Source organism: Grampus griseus, assembly GCF_964374135.1.
Source record: "Grampus griseus genome assembly, chromosome: 13".
In the NCBI taxonomy this organism is placed as follows: domain Eukaryota; kingdom Metazoa; phylum Chordata; class Mammalia; order Artiodactyla; family Delphinidae; genus Grampus; species Grampus griseus.
Genome location: NC_139007.1, coordinates 67,577,837 through 67,600,996, shown reverse-complemented (window position 1 = coordinate 67,600,996; position 23,160 = coordinate 67,577,837). Strand labels below are relative to the sequence as shown.

At 41.6% G+C, this 23,160-nt stretch overlaps 1 protein-coding gene across 1 annotated transcript in view; it reads left to right on the top strand.

The window, feature by feature from the left end:
• ADAT2 (adenosine deaminase tRNA specific 2) overlaps nt 1-21,899 on the top strand; it is a 59,128-nt gene extending 37,229 nt beyond the window's left edge. The window contains exon 7 of the mRNA XM_082669115.1: nt 21,789-21,899. The gene's annotated coding sequence lies outside the window, so the exon portion shown is untranslated. The remainder of the gene's footprint in view (nt 1-21,788) is intronic.
• The last annotated feature ends 1,261 nt before the right edge of the window (nt 21,900-23,160 follow it).

Sequence of the window (23,160 nt, the reverse complement as noted above, 5' to 3'; positions counted from 1 at the left end):
CCTTCGGTCACTCCATTCAGGATTCTTGTTCCTGGGAGAGAGAATCCCATTGGCATGATTATGGATAAATGCTCACTCCTTGGCCAAGAAAGAGCCGCTGGGCAAGAATGCATAAAGTGGGAACCGTGTAGTTTCCCGAAGCATAATTTGGGTGCATCTCTGAGATGCAGTGCATCCTACTGGCAGTATTACGAGAGTTCAGAGAAGGGGGATTCTGGTGAGACTTCACAGATGAAAAGGGGTTCAAGCTGGACCTTTAAGGATGGGTGAGAATGACACAAATGAAGAGGAGGGAAGATTTCAGATGGGGCCGCAAGAGGGGCAAAGGTTCAGAGTTAGGATTGACCCTGCGTGTTCACCAAAGTTAGGCATGGCAGAGACAGAGAAAACAGAAGTTAGTAAAAAGTCCTTGGATTCGTCTCAGTCGAGAAGTGAGGACAGATAGCAGGTTTAAAGGATAAATCAATGACTTGGGCAGGGAAACATAAGTGTAGAGCTATCTGAATAGAAGATATTCCAGCAAAGTATAAGGGAAGCCTATGTATATATATATATATATATTTTTTTTTTTTTCGGTACGCGGGGCTCTCCCGTTGCGGAGCACAGGCTCCGGACGTGCAGACTCAGCAGCCATGGCTCACGGGCCCAGCCGCTCCGCGGCATGTGGGATCTTCCCGGACCGGGGCACGAACCCGCGTCCCCTGCATCGGCAGGCGGACTCTCAACCACTGCGCCACCAGGGAAGCCCAAGCCTATGTATTTTTGAAAGAAAATCAGAAAAATAAATGATACACTTGGAGGAGCTTCTGGGTATGAGATTGAGAATCCAAGTGAAGGGGTGAGTCATGAAGAAGGAGGGAGTCACCACTTGTCCAGAGGCTGGAGGATAGGCAGGGGCTGGATGAGGGTGGAGCTATCAGCACAACAATTTAGATGACACTTGTTCTAAACAGACCAGATCTTAGCCACATAAGGTAGAGGTCACTACTGAGTGAAGGGCAGCAGTGCTGGATGAGGATTCAAAGATGAAGATGCTTTGGAGTATCCAATATGGTTAGAGTTCTCAGGAATCAAAAAGGGGTCAGTGAAAGATCACAGACAATATCTCTGCCTCCGTTAAGGTTAGCATGAATTTGAGTTGCATTTCCAAATGACTGGATAGAAGCTATTTTGGGTTAATATTCAAAAGCTAGGGTTTCCAAAACTTTGGAGTCGATTTTAAAGATAAGAAAATTTATTCAGGAATGTAGCCTTTGTTCCTAAACTTAAAGGATTATTGGAAATATTTGGAAGACAGCAGATTGACATATTTTGTTTGTGATGGTTTCCTTTGTTTATATAGGGAGTAGTTGCCACAGAAGTCTCTTGGTCTCATATCTTTTTCATAAAATAAATGTATCACTAGAAACACCAGACATTTTAGTGTTTGACTTAGCACTGAAATAGCACCAAATAGAATCTGTTTAGCCATTTTCAGCCTTCTTCTGTGCTTGCCCATTATTTATGCTGGAGTTATCTCAAAAAATGGATTAAAGGAGAAAGCATGAACCTACAAGCAATCCTTAACCTCAAATATTTGATCTATGTCATCACATTTAAGTCGTTCAGAATCTGCTTAGAAAAGACAACTAGGGAGTTTGGCTTCTCTTCACCCCTTTGAAAGAGTCAACATTAAGACTTATTAATGAGCCAGATTCTCCCCATGCCCAAGTCACCCTGTGGTGGCCCTTTCCCCAACTGCTTAAGGCAATACACAAATAATTGCTTTATGTCATGGATCTGGTTTTACAGAATTAAAAGTAAACCAAAATCTATCTGCTCCCAAAGAAGTCTATGAATCATGTTTTGATAAAAAATAATCACCTTTTATTTAACCATTTTTCAGTTTAAAAATGTATCTACCTGGTCTTAAAGGGGCCCTTTAGTATACTGTGTATAATTCTTCACAAGGCATAACCTAGTCATTAATATGGCTAATCCTAACAACCAGTCACAACCACTGGGACTCCTATTGATTGAGTCTGAACTAAGTTCCTTACAAATATTGCCTATTGAATATAGATAATCATAATGTAGATTAGACTATAGATAATCATAATCACATGGAGTAGGTATTATTATGATGACCCATGTATGTAAATGTGTAATAAGGACAGTGAGGCTTAGGAAGACTAGGTAACTAGCCTGGTGTCACACAGTTAGTAACTAACAAGGCCAGACTTGAGCGTACATCTGGATGGTTCCAAAGCCTCTACCCTTGCACCATGCATTATAGTTTCTTTACTTAATAAATGCCTCTGTGTGTGACATTATGCTAAGTTCTTGACCAGAAACCGGTACCCTTACTTGTTTGTCTTTAATTAAAAAATATTAAACTTTTCCTTTTAAGTTAATTTTAAACTTAAAAAAGTTGTACAAGTGGTACAAAAATCCCTGTGTATCCAGATTCCTCAAAAGTTAATCTTACATAATAGAGTACAATGATCAAAATCAGGAAATTAACATTAATACCATTCTATTATAGTATCTACAGAAGTTATTCACATTTCACCAGTTCTCCCACTGCTGTCCAGGACCTAAACCAGGATGGCATATTGCATTTAGTTGTCACGTCTCCTTGATTTCCTTTAGGGCCAACCCTACGCTCGCATGACCCTGGGAGCGAGTACTTCTGCAGATTTTGCACCCTGGGGGCTTGCTTGCTTCATTCCAGTCCCTTTAGTCTAGAACAGCTCTTCAGTCTTTCTTTGCCTTTCACACCCTTAACCCTTTAAAAAAGGACTCACCAGTTATTTCTGCAGAATGTTCCTTGATTTGTGTTTGTCTGCTGTTTCTTCATGAATACATTTGCATTGTGGGTTAACTACTATAGAAGTTACGTTGTGTCCTTCTTGGGGCATCGTACCAAGTGGCATGTGATGTTGATTTGTCACGTCGCTTGTGATACTACCTTTGATCATTTGGTTAAGGTATCTGCTAGATTTCCCTACTATAAACTATTTTTTCTTTGCCATTAATAAGTATTTTGCAGGGGAGCTACTTTGAGACTATGTAAATATCCTGTTTCTCCTAATACTTTTGCCACTAATTTTATCACTTATTGATCACTCTTGTTAAAACAGTGATTATTATAGTGTTTGAAAATGGTGACATTCTTTTTCCATCATTACTTCTACATCTATTAATTGGAATTTTATTGTAAGGAAGAGCTTTTTCTTCTTCCCTGTTTATTCAATTATTTATTTATATTAGAATGGACTGATGGATTCTTATTATGTTCTGTGGTTTACAGTCTATTACTATCATTATTTATTTTGTTTGTTCAAATTTGGCCAAAAAAACCCCTTCGAGTTGGCTCCTGGATCCTTTTGATATGTTCCCATCATTTTGTTTTAAGCACTTACTTTCTGGCATCACAGGTTTTCCCAGGCCCATCTTGTACTTTCACTGCCTAGCCATGACGTGAGCCATTTCTCCAAGGAGCCCTGGTTCATTCTGTTGGAGCATGGTATTCAGAAACCAAGATCTGGGCATTAGGTGTACTTACTGCTGCTGGAGTATCATTGCTTCTAGTTTCTCTCAGAGGAGAGAGCTAGAAACATATGTGCATATACACATGTTTATATCTATTTGAATATCTATCTTTCTATATATATAATAAAAACCATTATTTCATAGTGATACCTCCAATTCCATTCGAATACCACAAGGTTTATCCTGAATGCTCTTTATTTGTAACCCCATTCTCTGACAATGATAAAACAGGCTCTCATTAGCCACAATATTTTAATTTATTTACTTAATACTAGAATTCACAGAAAGTAATTTCCCATACCCCTGTATGTACATTTGTGCATGGTTCATTTTATCTTTGGTTTTAGTGCACATAGTAAAAATACTGTTTTTCAAAGTAACTGTGGTTTGTTCCTTTTTCTCCTTTGCTTTCTGTATGGTTGTGTTATTCATTTGTTACTTTACAGTTAGGTTTATTTCTTTGTTTGCCCTACCAGTTACCAATTTATTGCCCTTCATCTCCAAATTCACCCTTCATTACTTACTCTGCAATAATGGAGATGGATCCTTTAAGTATTTCTTTTTTGCAATAAGCACAGTGTTATAGTTTGCCAGTGAAGGGCCCTACAGGGACATTGTAGAGAAAGGGATTTCTCTTCCTGGTTCCAGGGTGCTGCTGTTTTGTTATCTTCTCACTCCTGTCACATGGCTACCAGTGGTGTGTGGAAAAACCCAGTGCTGCTTGTCCAGACCACAGTGTTCTTTGGTGAGCTCACTGCCTTGACCCTGGTCCAGTGACCACCTCACTGTGTCCCTCCCAGTATGGACATCACACACTCTGGGCCTCGTGCTGCTCTGCTGATGAATGGGTTTCCAGTGTCCCAACTGCTTCTGTGTGCCAGTCCGCTAGTCTTGGCCACTTGGACCCCAGAGGAGTGCTTTTGGTTTGCTGGCCAGCTGTATTTCCTTCCTGAAAGCTTTGGCTTGCCTGTACCACAGAGGGTTATTTCCTGTTTATCTGGTGACTGTGGAGCTGCTCTGGCCCAGAAAATCCACTAATTTTTAGCATTCACTGAATCCAATGAGGTCTGAATCTCATCCTCAGGAAGGAGCCCCTTCCAAGTTCGTTCATTCCTTATACTCTCTCTCTCTATGTTAGAGTATTTTTTAGAGTACTGCTTACACCTTTACAGTTACTCCCATGTTATAGTTTACATTAAATTTCCCTGTTTGAATTAACTGCATGATTTCTACCTCCTGATTGGATTCATACATATTTCATTTGGTTTCCCTTTCCCATCCCTGTTGATTTTGACTATCTATATGCCTTGAGTAAGTGAATCACTACTATCATTGCCAAAAGTCAGAACTATTTAAAAAGGGCTGCTCAGAAGAGTCAATCCCCTGCCCCCATCAGTTCATTCTATCCTATTCTCATTTCCCCCATCCGTTACAACCCATTCCCACCTGCTCCTTGTATGTAACCAATCTCATTAGTTTCTACTTTAGCCTTTCTCTGTTTCCTTTTGCACTATTAAGCAGATACATGTATAATTTCTTATTTCCTTTTTTCTTTCACGAAGGATAGCATCCTACTGATATTCTTTTATACTTTGCTTTTTTCACTTAATATGTCCTAGTAAGTACACCATGCCAGTTCATAGAAATCTTTATCATTCTTTTTTACAGCTGCATAGTACTCCATCGTCTGCATATACTGTAGTTTATTCAGCTACTCTTTTAATCATGGTTATTTAATATGATTATTTTAAAAAACATGGTTGTTTTCAAACAATGTTGCAATAAATAATCTGCACATATATATTTTTGTAGTTTTGGAGATGTATCTTCAGGTTAGATTCCTAGAAGTGGGATCTCTCAGTTGGGGGGTAAGTGAATGAATTGTTTTGTTAGTCATTGCCAAGTTCCCCTCCCAAAGGGCTGTGCCAATTTGTATTCCCATCAGCAATGCGTGAGAGTGCCTGTTTTCCCCTAACCCTGCCAACAGGATGTGTTGTCATGCTTTTTGAATTTTTGCTTATCTGATAGGTGAGAAACGGTATAGTTCTAACTTGCATTTCTTTAATTATGAGTTATTTGAATATCTTTTCAAATGTTTAAATGACATATATACATTTTAAAATAAATTTTCTGTTCCTGTCTTTTTTTCTGTTTTTCTCTTGAGTTTGGTCATTTCTCCTTCTTACAGAATTCTTTAAATATTGAGGATATTAGCCCCTTGTCTCTGGTATAAGTTACAAACATTTTTCCTAGCATGTCAGCAGCCTTTTGACTTTTGCCATACAAGTCAATCTATTCTTTTATTTTTTTCCCGTATTGGAAGTCATGGTTAGAAAGACTTTCCCTGTACCAAGGTTAAAGAGGAATATACCCATATTTTCTTCCCATACTTACATAGTTTAAATGTCTATGTTCAGATTCCTGATTCATTTAGTTTATTCTTGTGTATGGTGTGAGATAGGTATAGATTTTGTCTTTTTCTGGTAGTTACCCAGTTTTCCCTATTTTTGCCCCAGCAATGTGAGATGCTCTTTGTCACACACTAAATTTCCATATGTACGTGGGTCTCTTCAGGGACTTTTTATTCTATCCCACTGGTCTGTTTGCCTAATCATATGCCAGTATCCAACTGCTTTAGATATAAAGGCTTTAGAGCAGACTTTAGTGTTTGGTAGAGCCAGTTTCCCTTAGAGTTATTCTTTTTAATTGATCTCCCGGCTATACTTGCACATTTATTTTTCCATACTAATGTTAATATCAAATTGTCCTTGATAGTTAATATGATTGAATTATGTGATGATAAACTGAGGAAGCAATTCAGGAGCCCAGAGGTACAATTGCATCAGCAGCTAATAATTCAGCCAATGGGAGTCCATGGCAGAGAGACTTGGGTCCTAGCATCAGTAGCACAGATGGAGTAAGGAAAGTCGTAGAGGTAGGAGGCAAACACCAGGTAAGATCCATATCCTGGAAATCATGGTTGGCTAGAGCCTCAAATCAGAAGTTCAGAAGCAGCGGCCAAGCTCAGAAGTTGGCACATCACAGCCTTACACAACTGTGGTAAAGAGCCAGCAGTCTCAGTGTGGGAGCCCACAAATTCTGAGTCCACAGGTGAAGTGAACTTAAGTTACCCATTGGGTAGGAAAATTCTCAACTCTCTATTCAAATAACCAACAATATGGCTTTAAAGAGTTTTGTTTAAGTGTATTTATGCCTGACATATTTCTGGAGTAAGCTTTGTCTCATTTTGTTCCTGGGAAATCTAAGTTCCCTCTTGCAGAGTTCAATAATTTGAAACTAAAAGTTTTAAATGCATTTTAAACAGCCACTTTCCCTCCTCTACCCACACATTTACTAAAATAAACAAGGCCACCCTACAAGCCGCTCTTTGATTTGCATAGCAGCGAGAGCTGATGCAAATTCTCACATTTGGGGCTATTTCAGTTTCTGGGATGGCAAAGAGTTTCTTTCCTTAAATAATCTTGAGCATGGTACCTTTTCTAAAGCATGGTTACTGTAAAGTGAAACATTTGAGGAAATAAAGTGTTCATGATAAAAGAAAAATTTTAGATGGTGTCAGGTTTGATTTTTGCAGTAAGAAAACATCACATCCCTCAGTGGAGAGTTCGAATTTGTAGCCCGGAGGCTGGCTATGGCTACAGCCTCACTCCCACCCGCTCCCTGTCACACAGGGCTCCACCAGTCCTGCCCTCCACACACACGTGTCACTTTTTCCTTCTCATAAAAAAGCAGGACCTGAAGCCCCTTTGCACACTCTTCTGAGTCTTTTCTCCTTAAAAGCATAAAATTGCCACCTGCTGTGTTTCTCTTTTTTCCTAAAGTAAATTCAGGAGCTTTGTAATTTTAGCCTAATGTTTGTAGAGAATCCAGCAGAGCATATGCTCGTAAACGGGTAAAGAATAAACCCTGATTTATCCAACCTGGTGGTAAGACTGTGAAGTCAGCTCGGCTTGTCACGTCCTCACCCCTTTCTGCCATGGTACCATCTCATCCTGCCCTATTGCCTGGAGATGTCCAGTGTCCCTGGTTGTGCGTCCAGTGCATGAACATTGTTATGTTAACAAGGGTTGATAATGGGAAATTAACTGGTAAAGCAAATTGGAGGAAAAGGGGAGGGAATTAATATCTATAGAGCATCTACTTTGTCCAAGGCAAAAGTGCTTTAAGTACCTTGTTTCATCTAAATATCATACCCCTCCATGAAGTGGGCATTTCACTGTGTCATTTTTCACTTTGTCATTTTTTTCACTGTGTCATTCATTAGCCAGATTTTTTTCACTGTGTCATTCATTAGACAGATTTTCTCTTGCCTCTGCCTGACCCAGAGCCCTTGCTGAATTATGGTGCCTTCATTTTTTCTTTCTTTTTAACATCTTTATTGGAGTATAATTGCTTTACAATGTTGTGTTAGTTTCTGCTGTGTAACAAAGTGAATCACCTATACGTATACATATATCCCCATATCCCCTCCCTCTTGCCTCTCCCTCCCAACCCTCTAGGTGGTCACACAGCACCAAGCTGATCTCCCAGTGCTATGCAGCTGCTTCCCACTAGCTATCTATTTTACATTTGGTAGTGTATATATGTCCATGCCACTCTCTCACTTCGTCCCAGCTTACCCTTCCTCCTCCCCGTGTCCTCAAGTCCATTCTCTACGTCTGAGTCTTTATTCCTGTCCTGCCCCTAGGTTCATCAGAACCTTTTTTTTTTTTTTTTTTTTTTTTTAGATTCCATATATATGTGTTAGTATACGGTATTTGTTTTTCTCTTTCTGACTTACTTCACTCTGTATGACAGACTCTAGGTCCATCCACCTCACTGCAAATAACTCAATTTCCTTCCTTTTTATGGCTGAGAAATATTCCATTGTATATATGTGCCACATCTTCTTTATCCACTCATCTGTCGATGGATGCTTAGGTTGCTTCCATGTCCTGGCTATTGTAAATAGTGCTGCAGTGAACATTGTGGTATATGTCTCTTCTTGAATTATGGTTTTCTTAGGGTATATGCCTAGTAATGGGATTGCTGGGTCATATGGTAGTTCTATTTTTACTTTTTAAAGGAACCTCCATACTGTTCTCCATAGTGGCTGTATCAATTTACATTCCCACCAACAGTGCAAGAGGGTTCCCTTTTCTCCACACCCTCTCCAGCATTTACTGTTTGTAGATTTTTTGATGATGGCCATTCTGACTGGTGTGAGGTGATACCTCATTGTGGTTTTGATTTGCATTTCTCTAATTAGTGATGTTGAGCATCCTTCCATGTGTTTGTTGGCAATCTGTATATCTTCTTTGGAGAAATGTCTATTTAGGTCTTCTGCCCATTCTTGGATTGGGTTGTTTGTTTTTTTGATATTGAGCTGAATGAGCTGCTTGTATATTTTGCAGATTAATCCTTTGTCTGTTGCTTTGTTTGCAAATATTTTTTGCATTCTGAGGGTTGTTTTTTCGTCTTGTTTATGTTTTCCTTTGCTGTGCAAAAGCTTTTAAGTTTCCTTAGGTCCCATTTGTTTATTTTTGTTTTTATTTCCATTTCCCTAGGAAGTGGGTCAAAAAGGATCTTTTGTGATTTATGTCATAGAGTGTTGTGCCTATGTTTTCCTCTAAGAATTTTATAGTGTCTGGCCTTACATTTAGGTCTTTAATCCATTTTGAGTTTATTTTTGTATACGGTGTTCTAATTTTATTCTTTTACATGTAGCTGTCCAGTTTTCCCAGCACCACTTATTAAAGAGGCTGCCTTTTCTCCATTGTATATTCTTTCCTCCTTTATCAAAGATAAGGTGACCATATGTGCGTGGGTTTATCTCTGGGCTTTCTATCCTGTTCTATTGATCTATATTTCTGTTTTTGTGCCAGTACTATACTGTCTTGATTACTGTAGCTTTGTAGTATAGTCTGAAGTCAGGGAGCCTGATTCCTCCTGCTCTGTTTTTCTTTCTCAGGATTGCTTTGGCTATTCGAGGTCTTTTGTGATTCCATACAAATTGTGAAATTTTTTGTTCTAGTTCTGTGAAAAATGCCAGTGGTAGTTTGATAGGGATTACATTGAATCTGTAGATTGCTTTGGGTAGTATAGTCATTTTCACAATGTTGATTCTTCCAATGCAAAACATGGTATATTTCTCCATCTGTTTGTATCGTCTTTAATTTCTTCCATCAGTGTCTTATAGTTTTCTGCATCCAGGTCTTTTGTCTCCTTAGGTAGGTTTATTCCTAGGTATTTTATTCTTTTTGTTGCAATGGTAAATGGGTGTGTTTCCTTAATTTCTGTTTCATATTTTTTGTTGTTAGTGTATAGGAATGCAAGAGATTTCTGTGGATTAATTTTGTATCCTGCTACTTTACCAAAATCATTGATTAGCTCTAGTAGTTTTCTCGTAGCCTCTTTAGGATTCTCTATGTATAGCATCATGTCATCTGCAAACAGTGACAGTTTTACTTCTTCTTTTCTGATTTGGATTATTCCTTTTATTTCTTTTTCTTCTCTGATTGCCGTGGCTAAAACTTCCAAAACTATGTTAAATAATAGTGGTGAGAGTGGACAACCTTGTCTTGTTCCTCATCTTAGAGGAAAAGGTTTCAGTTTTTCACCATTGAGAATGATGTTGTCTGTGAGTTTGTCATATATGGCCTTTATTATGTTGAGGTAGTTTCCCTCTATGTCTAATTTCTGGAGAGTTTTTATCATAAATGGGTGTTGAATTTTGTTCAAAGCTTTTTCTGCAGGTACTGAGATGATCATATGGTTTTTCTCCTTCAGTTTGTTAATATGGTTTATCACATTGATTGATTTGCATGTATTGAGGAATCCTTGCATTCCTGGTATAAACCCCACTTCATTATGGTGTATGATCCTTTTAATGTGCTGTTGGATTCTGTTTGCTAGTATTTTGTTGAGGATTTTGCATCTATGTTCATCAGTGATATTGGCCTGTAGTTTTCTTTCTTTGTGGCATCTTTTTTTTTTGCGGTACGTGGGCCTCTCACTGTTGTGGCCTCTCCCGTTGTGGAGCACAGTCTCCAGACGCTCAGGCTCAGCGACCATGGCTCACGGTCCCAGCCGCTCCGCGGCATGTGGGATCTTCCTGGACCGGGGCACGAACCTGTGTCCCCTGCATCGGCAGGCGGACTCTCAACCACTGCGCCACCAGGGAAGCCTTCTTTGTGACATCTTTGTCTGGCTTTGGTATCAGGGTGGTGGTGACCTCGTAGAATGAGTTTGGGAGTGTTCCTCCCTCTGCTATATTTTGGAAGAATTTGAGAAGGATAGGTGTTAGCTCTTCTCTAAATGTTTGATAGAATTTGCCTGTGAAGCCACCTGGTCCTGGGCTTTTGTTTGTTGGGAGATTTTTAATCACAGTCTCAATTTCAGTGCTTGTGATTGGTCTGTTTATATTTTCTATTTATTCCTGGTTCAGTCTCAGAAGGTTGTGCTTTTCTAAGAATTTGTCCATTTCTTCCAGGTTGTCCATTTTATTGGCAGAGTTGCTTGTAGTAAATCTCTCATGATCCTTTGTATATCTGCAGTGTCAGTTGTTACTTCTCCTTTTTAATTTCTGATTCTGTTGATTTGAGTCTTCTCCCTTTTCTTCTTGATGAGTCTGGCTAATGGTTTATCAATTTTGTTTATTTTCTCAAAGAACCAGATTTTTGTTTTATTGATCTTTGCTATTTTTTCCTTCATTTCTTTTTCATTTATTTCTGATCTGAGCTTTATGATTTCTTTCCTTCTGCTAGGGTTTTTTTGGTCCTTCTTTCTCTAATTGCGTTAGGTGTAAGGTTATGTTGTTTATTTGAGATTTTTCTTGTTTCTTGAGGTAGGATTGCGTTGCTATAAAATTCTCTGTAAGAACTGCTTTTGTTGCATCCCATAGGTTTTAGGTCTTCATATTTTCATTGTCATTTGTTTCTAGGTATTTTTTTAATATATATAAATTTATTTTTTAATTTATTTTTGGCTGTGTTAGGTCTTCATTGCTGCGTGCAGGTTTTCTCTAGTTGCAACGAGCAGGGGCTACTCTGTTGCTGTGCATGGGTTTCTCATTGTGGTGGCTTCTCTTGTTGCGAAGCACGGGCTCTAGTCACGTGGGCTTCAGTAGTTGTGGCTCGTGGGCTCAGTAGTTGTGGCTCATTGGCTTGTTGCTCCACAGCATGTGGGTTCTTCCCAGACCAGGGCTCAGACCCATGTCCCCTGCATTGACAGGTGGATTCTAAAGTACTGCGCCACCAGGGAAGCCCGGCATTTTTTGATTTCCTCTTTGATTTCTTCAGTTATCTCTTGGTTATTTAGTAGCATATTGTTTAGCCTCCATGTGTTCGTATTTTTTACATTTTTTTTCTGTAATTGATATCTAGAGTTATAACGTTGTGGTCCGAAAGATACTTGATATGATTCCAATTTTCTTAAATTTACCAAGGCTTGATTTGTGACCCAAGATGTGATCTATCCTGGAGAATGTTCCATGAGGACTTGGGAAGTAAGTGTATTCTGTTGTTTTTGGATGGAATGTCCTATAAATATTAATTAAGTCCACCTTGTCTCATTTGTCATTTAAAGCTTGTGTTTCCTTATTTATTTTCATTTTGGATGATCTGTCCATTGGTGAAAGTGGGTGTTAAAGTCCTCTACTATTATTGTGTTACTGTCTATTTCCCCTTTTATGGCTCTTAGCAGTTGCCTTATGTACTGAGGTGCTATGTTGGGTGCATACATATTTACACTTGTTATATCTTCTTCTTGGATTGATCCTTTGATCATTATGTAGTGTCCTTCTTTGTCTCTTGTAATAGTCTTTATTTTACAGACCATTTTGTCTTATATGAGAATTGCTACTCCAGCTTTCTTTTGATTTCCATTTGCATGGAATATCTTTTTCCATTCCTCATTTTCAGTCTGTATGTGTCCCTAGGTCTGAAGTGGGTCTCTTGTAGACAGCATATATATGGGTCTTGTTTTTGTATACTTTCAGCCAGTCTATGTCTTTTGGTTGGAGCATTTAATCCATTTACATTTAAGGTAATTATCAATATGTATATTCCTATTACCATTTTATTAATTGTTTTGTGTTTGTAGGTTTTTTTCTTCTCTTGTATTTCCTGCCTAGAGAAGTTCCTTTAGCATTTGTTGTAAAGCTGGTTTGGTGGTGCTGAATTCTCTTAACTTTTGCTTGTCTGTAAAGGTTTTAATTTCTCCATCGAATCTGAATGAGAGTCTTCCTGGGTAGAGTAATCTTGGTTGTAGGTTTTTCCCTTTCATCACTTTAAATATGTCCTGCCACCCGCTTCTGGCTGGCAGAGTTTCTGCTGAAAGATCAGCTGTTAACGTTATGGGGATCCCTTTGTATGTTATTTGTTGCTTTTCCCTTGCTGCTTTTAATATTTTTTCTTTGTATTTAATTTTTGATAGTTTGATTAATATATGTCTTGGCATTTTCTCCTTGGATTTATCCTGTATGGGACTCTCTGTGCTTCCTGGATTTGATTGACTATTTCTTTTCCCATGTTAGGGAAGTTTTCAACTATAATCTCTTCAAATATTTTCTCAGACCCTTTCTTTTTCTCTTCTTCTTCTGGGACCCCTATAATTCGAACGTTGGTGCATTTAATGTTGTCCCAGAGGTCTCTGAGACTGTCCTGAATTCTTTTCGTTCTTTTTTCTTTATTCTGCTCTGTGATAGTTATTTGCACTCTTTTATCTTCCAGGTCACTTCTCTGTTCTTCTGCCTCAGTTATTCTGCTATTTATTCCTCCTAGAGAATTTTTAATTTCATTTATTGTGTTGTTCATCATTGTTTGTTTGCTCTTTAGTTCTTCTAGGTCCTTGTTAAACATTTCTTTTCTTTTCTCCATTCTATTTCTAAACTTTTGGATCATCTTTACTGTCAGTACTCTGAATTCTTTTTCACGTAGACTGCCTATTTACTCTTCATTTGTTTTTTCTGGTGAGTTTTTACCTTGCTCCTTCATCTGCTGCTTATTTCTCTGTCTTCTCATTTTGTTTAACTTACTGTGTTTGGGGTCTCCTTTTTCACAGGCTGCAGGTTTGTAGTTCCCATTGTTTTTGGTGTCTGCCTCCAATGGGTGAGGTTGGTTCAGTGGCTTGTGTAGGCTTCCTAGTGGAGGGGACTGGTGCCTATGTTCTGGTGGGTGGGGCTGGATCTTGTCTTCCTGGTGGGCAGGGCCGCATCCAGTGGTGTGTTTTGGGGTGTGTGTGAACTTAGTATGATTTTAGGCAGCCTCTCTGCTAATGGGTAGGGTTGTGTTCCTGTCTTATTAGTTGTTTGGCATGGCGCATCCAGTACTGGAGCTTGCTGGCCATTAGGTGGAGCTGGGTCTTAGCATTGAGACAGAGATCTCTGGGAGAGCTCTCGCCGATTGATAGTACATGGGGCCAGGAGGTCTCTGGTGGTCCAATGTCCTGAACTTGGCTGTCCCACCTCAGAGGCTCAGGCCTGACAGCAGGCTGGAGCACCAAGACCCTATCAGTCACATGGCTCAGAAGAAAAGGGAGAAAAAAAGAAAGAAAAAAGAATAAAAATAAAAGTAAAAATATAATAAGTTAAAAAATTATTAACATAAAAAAGTAATTAAAAAAAAAAGAAGAGCAACCCAACCAATAGACAAATCCACCAATGATAACTAGTGCTAAGAACTAAACTAAGATAAACATAAAAATAAGAAACAACTCAGTTGCAGACAGCAAACCCCAAGTCTACAGTTGCTCCCAAAGTCCATCACCTCAATTTTGAGACTCATTGTCCCAAATTTGGATTCATTGTCTATTCAGGTATTCCACAGATGCAGGGTACATCAAGTTGATTGTGGGGATTTAATCCGCTGCTCCTGAGGCTGCTGGGAGAGATTTCCCTTTCCCTTCATTGTTCGCACAGCTCCTGGGGTTTAGCTTTGGTTTTGGTCCACCTCTGCATGTAGGCCGCCCTCAGGTGTCTGTTCCCTGCCAAGACAGGAGGGGGTTAAAGCAGCGGCTGACTGGGGGCTCTGGCGCACTCAGGCCTGGGGGAGGGAGGGGTACGGTAGTCATAATTGGAATGCAGGGTGAGCCTGCGGTGGCAGAGGCAGGCATGACATTTCAACAGCCTGAGGCGCACCATGTGTTCTCCCAGGGAAGTTGTCCCTGGGTCATGGGACCCTGGCAGTGGTGGGCTGCACGGGCTCCCGGGAGGGGAGGTGTGGATAGTGACCTGTGCTTGCACGCAGTATTCTTGGTGGCAGCGGCAGCAGCCTTAGCATTTCATGCCCATCTCTAGGGTCCGAGCTGATAGCCGTGGCTTGTGCCCATCTCTGGAGCTCGTTTAGGCAGTGCTCTGCCTTCTGTGGGCACACGGGGAAGGAATTCCCCTCTCCTCGCACACCCCGAAACAATGGTCTCTTGCCTCTTAGGCAGTTCCAGACTGTTTCCCGGGCTCCCTCCCAGCTAGCTGTGGCGCACTAGCCCCCTTCAGGCTGTGTTCACGCAGCCAACCCCAGTCCTCTCCCTGGGATCTGACCTCCGAAGCCAGAGCCTCAGCTCCCAGCCCTCACCCGCCCCAGCGGGTGAGCAGAGAAGCCTCTCGGGCTGGTGAGTGCTGGTTGGCACTGATCCTCTGTGCGGGAATCTCTCCGCTTTGCCCTCCGCACCCCTGTTGCTGCGCTCTCCTCCGTGGCTCCGAAGCTCCCCCCCCCGCCCAACCCCCCACGCCCCCCCGTCTCCACCCGTGAAGGGGTTTCCTAGTGTGTGGAAACTTTTCCTCCTTCACAGCTCCCTTCCAGAGGTGCAGGTCCTGTCCCTATTCTTTTGTCTCTGTTTATTCTTTTTTCTTTTGCCCTACTCACGTACATGGGGAGGTTCTTGCCTTTTGGGAGGTCTGAGGTCTTCTGCCAGCGTTCAGTAGGTGTTCTGTAGGAGTTGTTCCACGTGTAGATGTATTTCTGATGTGTTTGTGGGGAGAAAGGTGATCTCCATGTCTTACTCCTCCGCCATCTTGAAGGGCCCCCTCCAGTGCCTTCTGATTTATTCAATGCCTAGGACAATGTCTGCTGCATAGTAGGTACTCAGAAATCTTGTGCTTATTTGTTGCTTAACCACGGACCTTCAAAGCTTCAAAGCCTGGTCCCCAAATCATTACTTTCAAAGTTGAGGGTGTTAGCAAGGCTGCTTTGGTAGATGCAGGCCTTTTCAGTATTACTCTTTTATCTCAGCCGCACTGTTTAGAACACTGCTTTGTCTGACCCTGGATAAGATTTCCCTGACTTCTCTGATTCTGTTTCTTCTCTTTTCTGTGCCTTTGGCTGACCCCAAATTTAGAAAATCTCATAATATAATTTGACCCTCTAGATTTTCTCAAAAGTCTGTCCCTAATGACTGAGCTTACTCTGCACTGCTAGAATGCCAGCAGAGTCTGACCTCAAAAGTACTGAGTCTGCTTTTTCCCAACTGAGAATGTCATTCATATTTCTTTTCAGGATTCTTCCCAGCACAGGAGGATACTTCTAGATGTGGCCAAATACACATGACCAGTAAACAAATGTAAACATGCTTGACTTCCACTAAACACTGGGAAAATGATAATTAAAATTAAGAGAAGCCATTTTTCCATCCAGCAGACTACCATGAGTTTAAAAAATTGAAAATATCCAAAGTTAGCATGGATGTGGGAAAACTCTCATCTATTTTTGGTGCGAGTGAATATTGATGAACATCTTTAGATATCCAGTTAACACGGTTGATCAAGATTTCAAATGTACATATTTGATAGTTTCCTTTTGATGGTTTTCTGTTGTTTGCCAATTAGTTTTTGAATTTTTGTCTCTTTTTTTTCCCCTGTGTTAGGCTTCTCCAGAGAAAGAGAAACAACAGGAGGTAGATAGATGGATAGATAGATAGAGAAATAGCTAGCTAGCTATAGCTGTAAGTAAAAGAGGTTTATTATAGAATTTGCTCACATGATTATGGAGGCCAAGGAGTCCCACTATTTGCCATCTGCAAGCTAGAGGACCAGCAATGCCAGTGGTGTAATTCAGTCCAGGTCTGAAGGTCTGAGAAACAGGAACACTGAAGGCAGAAGACAGCTGTCCCAGCTCAAGCAAAAAGAGCAAATTCCTCTTTCTTTTGCTTTTTTGTTCTTTTGGGCCTTCAATGGATTCAGTGAGGCCCACTCACACTGGTGAGGGCAGTCTTCTTTACCCAGTCTACAGACTCAAATACTAATCTCTTCTAGACATACTCTCACAAACACACTGAGAAATAATGTTTAACCAGCTATCCGGGCATCCCTTAGCCTAATCATATTGACATGTAAAATTAACACATAAAATCTTTTTCTTTTCTTCCTTTCTTTCTTTCTTTCTTTCTTTCTTTCTTTCTTTCTTTCTTTCTTTCTTTCTTTCTTTCTCTCTCTCTCTCTCTCTCTGTCTTTCTTCCTTTCTTTCTCTCTCTCTCTCTTTCTTCCTTCCTTCCTTTCTTTCTCTTTCTTTCTTTCTTTCCTTTTCTTTCTTTCCTTCTTTCTTTCTTTCTTTCCCCTTCCTTCCTTCCTTCCTTCCTTTCTTTCTTTCTTTCTTTCTTTCTTTCTTTCTTTCTTTCTTTCTTTCTTTCTTTCTTTCTTTCTTTCTTTCTTTCTTTCTTTCTTTCTTTCTTTCTTTCTTTCTTTCTTTCTTTCTTCCCTTCTTTCTTTTTTTAAAAGAAATCTTGTGGCTGAAATTTGTTTCCTTAAGAGAGTCTTCTTGTGATGTGTGTCCTTCACTTGTTTCCCCCTATGTTCCTTTCATCCTTGCTTGCTTAGTTAGAGAGAGGGAAGCAACTATAACTGGGTTATTTTTTATTTAAAGGACTTTGCTGAGAGCCACCCTCATTCTTGAAGGTCAAAAATAAATGGGAGATGTGTTTCCAAAGAAATGAATTAGCAGATATAGGGAGATACCTCAAGCACAGGCTGACTCTGTGCCATTTTAGAGGGTGGGACTGGGTTCTGTTCGGACTGGGTTCTGCTCGGACTTTCTCCTCTTCATCCATAGCATGTCCAGCTCCCGGGTCTCCTTTCTCTAACTGAAGACCCAGGGCTGTCACCAGCCTACGTGGGGTCATGTGTGAATTACAAGAGGGCTTTGGGTAATGCCTGCTGGCTAGTGCTTGGGGAGCAGATGCTGTCTTCAGGTGATCTGGGGAAAGGATTTAGCTCTGCTTGTAGAACAGAGCAGGGGCTTCATTCCAGCTCCCTCTGCTCAGCCTCTGGGCCAGGCATCCTTTTGCAGGGCCTGCCTGCACAACCTTCCCTGGCCCTGCCTGCACAACCTTCCCTGAAGCCCTGCAAAGTATGCTGGCTTTGTCTTCAGATCTGACATTGAGGAAATCGGCATTTTGCCTGAGCTCTAAAGACATGGTCCTTAGACTCCCCCACCTCAGTCCAGGCTTTAGAGTTTTGGGCAGTATGTTTTGTTTGGGGCATGGTCATTTCTTTGTTTCATTGAAGACAGAGTTTTCAGAGAAAAGAGTAAAATAAAATCCCTACTTCTTCTACCACGTTAACCAGAAGTTTAATTTCAGAAACATAACATTATAACTATTTGAAATTGTCTTTCATTTTATACTTTTTTTCAGTGCTCACTTCACTCATTGACAATTGGCTGTGTTAGTCATGTACACTCTCTGCAGAGAGAATAAGTACTTAGATTGCTAAACTTACACAGTATTGCTCAAAAACACTTTTTTTCCCCTTGACTTTTGTGCCAGCAAGATCTTTCTCCGCCATCCTGGGTTCTTGTACTCGCCTATGTTCTTTTGCAGTTTTCCGAAGAACGCAGCTGTCTGGGAAGGCACACTAAAGGGGTCAACACTTAGATCATGGAATAATTCATCCATTTCCAATAAACAGCACCAAACCGAGCATTAGTTGGTTTCAGAATTCCAGTTGACTGTGATGATCGTTTTAGCTAAACTCTCAGCTGCTGGCAGGACTGGTGGAATGGTCTGAGTGACGCTGTGCCTGTTTGTAAGTCCACACTGGGCACGGGGAGGTAGGGAACAAAACAACTACTTGATTAAGAAATGCTAGTTTGTTGACGATTTTTTTTTTGCTTGTTTAAAATTTTTCTTTTCCTGGGTTGTTCGGTCCAACTGGAAAAAACCAGTTTACAATTGACCAGATAGGGAAAGAGTCGGGTGTGGAAATCCAAATTAATTAGAGTTTTTTTCTAACTGATTCTGATACCTTAGGGATTACCACCCTGGGCCACTGGTTTTGTTTGTGGGCAGCCACTGGTGAGGAGAGCTCTTGGGCATCTTTTTGTTTTTCCCGAAGGCTGTGTCTTTGGCCTTAGAACAATTACTGATGTGCTCACGGCCCTCCTATGAGTCCACCCAGCAGAGTGGCCAGGCCAGGACTTCGGCTCCGTCTCTTGCACGTGGAAGTGTCTCCTACATACTTAGATTTTGTGACCCGGACTCCAGGGTTTGAACAACAGCCCTGTTTGTAAATAGCTTTAAAAGAACACTTCAGTGTCCCCAAGTTGTACTGAGAATTTTTCTCCTGTTTTGTAACTTTGGTGTGTGTGGGGTGGGTAGGTTGGGGTGGGGTGTGTGTGTGTTTCTGTTTAAAGTCCTCAGAAGAGAGTCTTTTCTTGTAAAGATTCTTTGTTTTAAAAATAGTATTCTTTGGTTTCCAATTTGCTTTTTATGAGGAGAAACCATAAAAACATATTCATTTATAAGGAGGAGTGGGGTAAAGAGCATACAAGAAATGCATACTTAACAGAACAGCTGTGACAATGTCTTCATCTAACCAGCATGGTCCAGCACATTAAAAAAAAAAAAAAAAAAAAATCCCGGGCTTCCCTGGTGGCACAGTGGTTGAGAGTCCACCTGCTGATGCAGGGGACACGGGTTCGTGCCCCCGTCCGGGAAGATCCCACATGCCGCGGAGCGGCTGGGCCCGTGAGCCATGGCCGCTGAGTCTGCGCGTCTGGAGCCTGTGCTCCGCAACGGGAGAGGCCACAACAGTGAGAGGCCCGCGTACCGCCAAAAAAACCCACAAAAAATCCCAGTACCAAACAAATTACTCTTCAAGGGGAGGAGGTTGAGAGCAGTGTGTACATTAAGTGTCCAGTTTAGGTAGAAAATGTAAAAGAATTGACCTCCGCCTCAGGGTCTGCTGAGTATTGTGGATAGACCCAGGACTGGGATGAACATCGTCTCAAACATGCTCACCGCCCAGGTCGTCTGTAATTTGCACTGAGGTGTAATTAAAGCTGTTTTCCAAGATGATCAATGTTTCCTTAGCGTAAAAATCGGGCATCAGCACGTGATCTCCTTGGCTGGCTGGGGTTGGATTTCAGCGGAGGCTGAAGAGAAGAGAATCAAGCATTGGGAATATTTGGACCACGTGAAGCCGCTGGGGATCCTACACACCTGAGGGGTTTTGTGTAACAATTTTAACAGTTGCTGCCACGTTGCATCGTAGTCTTACCAGTCTTGCTAAAACATATTGCACGTTTCTGTTTCTTCAAAGCATGATAAATAAAATGAAACCTTTTTTTAATTAATTCCATTTTTTCTCAAATTCTTTTCCCATTTAGGTTATTACAGGGTATTCAGTATTGAGCAGAGTTCCCTGTGCTATACACTAAGTCCTTGTTGGTTATCTATTTTAAATATAGCAGTGTGTACTTTTTAAATGTTTAAATCAGGAATAGCCTCAAAGCATTGATCAGTGTCTCCAGCTGTTGGCAGAGCTGGTTCCAGGGCCTGTGGAGGTTTGGGAGACCATCCTTTTGAATAGTGTGTCTGCTTTTGGTGGATATTGGTGTTGTTTCCCTGCCTTGTGGTCTGGGGTGCCTTCTCAGTGCCATCAGTTTGTGGCCTGCAGCCCCTGACCCATAGGAGCATCTCTTCTATTTCCTTCTTTGCTGCTCCCAGGCTTCTGGGTGCTGAAAAACCCTTCAAACCAGCTTGTTAAGGTTGTTAAACTGGAGTCTGAGACACCAGCCAAGGCCTGAGAGGACTCAGCATGTACCATCTCTGGTGTGGACCAGAAGAGAGCTATTTTTGCCTAAAAGGTGCCTTTCTTGCTTACTTCTTGATCTCTGGCTGTGTTTTGTGTAGATGAGGGTTTTGGCTAGCATAATTTGATAGATTAGGAATCACTGTGATTTGAAGGAAAAAGATGAATAAAAATAGGGTAAAGGCCCTATTGTATTTGGAAGTTGTGTTCTACCCTGACCACGTTAAGGCAGAATCCCCTACAACTGCTTTAACACCGCGTGGCTGGGCCCTAGGAGAGCTGTCAGCGAGCCTAGACTGTTGGGGGACTATAAAACAGAAAAGTGGCTCTGGGTGAATTTGGTAGAAGGAAATGTGACTTCCTGTCCTGTTGCTACCTTGGAAAATAAACCGTTCATCATGGATCTGTTTCCTTAATTGTAAGTTGAAATATTTAAAACAGAAAATAAGAGTCTTCTAGCTTAGCATTCTGAATTGTGTGTGTGTTTCTATTTCAAGTCCTTTAAAATACAAGACTCATGGCAGGTGGCCAAATAGTACGCATCGCATCCAGTGCCGTCGTGAGATCAGCTATCAGGACAGGAGCAGCAGAACAAATGCCCTGGGCCTCTCTCATCAACCCTGACCTGATGGAACAGGGCAGGCAGTGTCGGAGATGGACACCACTTTTCTGCACAGAAACCTTTTAACCAGCATCCATTAGACAGCAGAGAACGGGGTGGCTTCTCTGCTGGGGCCCCGGAGCTGTCAAAATTGATGAATAAGAATAATTCTGACACACTCCTCATTGGTGTATGGTGGGCTGCCTGAATTTTAAAATCCTCTTCCTTTCTCTAAAAATGTTATATCTCATTCTGTATGTTCCAAGATGATCTACATTTAATATTTTTCCACCCCCTTAAATCTTGCCATCTACATACTGATGGGTGAAGGGATATCTCATTCTGAAAATCTCAAGCAACTTTTAATTTTAACAAAACTGCAAAATTCATAAATTTTAAAAGGAAAGAAGAGGGGTGGGGAGGCGTATTTCACTTTCAACGTGTTGTCAGAAAGGAGTGAGCTAGAGTCTGGAGACAAAATCTTGGCCATGAAATGATGACAAGATACCCATGATTCTGATCTGTCACAGTGATGATAACAGACAGATTGGTTCTTCCCGAGGGTCCTGGGGGCTTCCTGAGGATGGCGGCTGGTTTGGAACCAGAGCTGAGATTTCCTCCTCTCCTTTTCAGATTGTGTTTGCAGCATGCTCGCCAGACGTGGAATCTTAGAAGAGCCACTGCGAATGCTAGATGCAGTCTGTAGAATTCATTGTCTTTTAAATTTGGATATCATTCGTGACCACACACATGCTTCGGAAATGGAGTATGCATGTCATTCAGATGCTCCTGGTACAGTACGCATACTTGTGAAAATGTATCTGTGTAAGGTACTAGAGTCTCTTATAAGGTCCAAAAAAAATCCTGTGTGGATCTGTCCACTTTATAGACCCCAAGGACACCTCTGATCCCTGGTTAGTCATCCATTCACCCACGTCCCCAGTGCTCTGAGAGCTTCTGGGATTGCCTGCTAGCGTCTAATTCATATACTGAATTATAATCCTACTCTACCTAAATCAAATCACTGCCTTGCTTTCCTATTACCTATAACAATAAAGTCAAATTCCTTGCTTGAGTTCCAAGGCCCCTCTGATCTGGTCCATACCTCCCACCTCCTCTCCTGTCACTGTCCTGCCCAATCCCTCTCCTTCTCAGCCGCCCTGGCCTTCTTTCTGTTCCTAGAGCACCAATCTCATTTCCTCAGGGCTGTCGCACTTTCTGTTCTCTGTGCCTGGAATGCACGTTTCACTCTGCAAGACTGGCTGCGGCTTCTTGACATTTATTCAGTTCCCTGACCAAATGTCCCAACCTCCGAGAGGTCTTTCCCAACTACCCTATCAACCGCTACTCCCTCTCCATCACTTATCACATGAGCGTTTTATTTTTCTTCTCACTCTGAGACTGGATCTCTGTTTATCCACTTGCCATCTGCCCGTCTCCCAGGCAAGAGAGCGAGCTCAACGGCAGCAGGGACATTGCCGATGTTTTTCAAGGCCCCCCGGGCAGCCCCGAGAAACGGGCCTGGCATGGAGGGGTGGCTGACTCCATATGTGTGGACTCAGTGACCACACCTGCACTAGCTGCAAAGTGAGAGTCATGTTTTGAGAGTCAGAACGACAACAACAAACTAAACTAGGAAAATAAAATTTCTTCTGAACGATTGTCCCAAATGTCATAAATCTGCATTTCCCGCTGGATTTACATCACTTGCTTTTGTTTTTGTTTTTTGCGGTACACGGGCCTCTCACTGCTGTGGCCTCTCCCGTGGCGGAGCACAGGCTCCGGACGCGCAGGCTCAGTGGCCATGGCTCACGGGCCCAGCTGCTCCGTGGCATGTGGGATCCTCCCGGACTGGGGCACGAACCCGCGTCCCCTGCATCAGCAGGCGGACTCTCAACCACTGCGCCACCAGGGAAGCCCCATCACTTGCTTTTGGACAAACGAAAAAGTACAATTCTCTTATATCCCAGAGACTTTTCTGCATCCATTTGCTTCCTCCCATCCC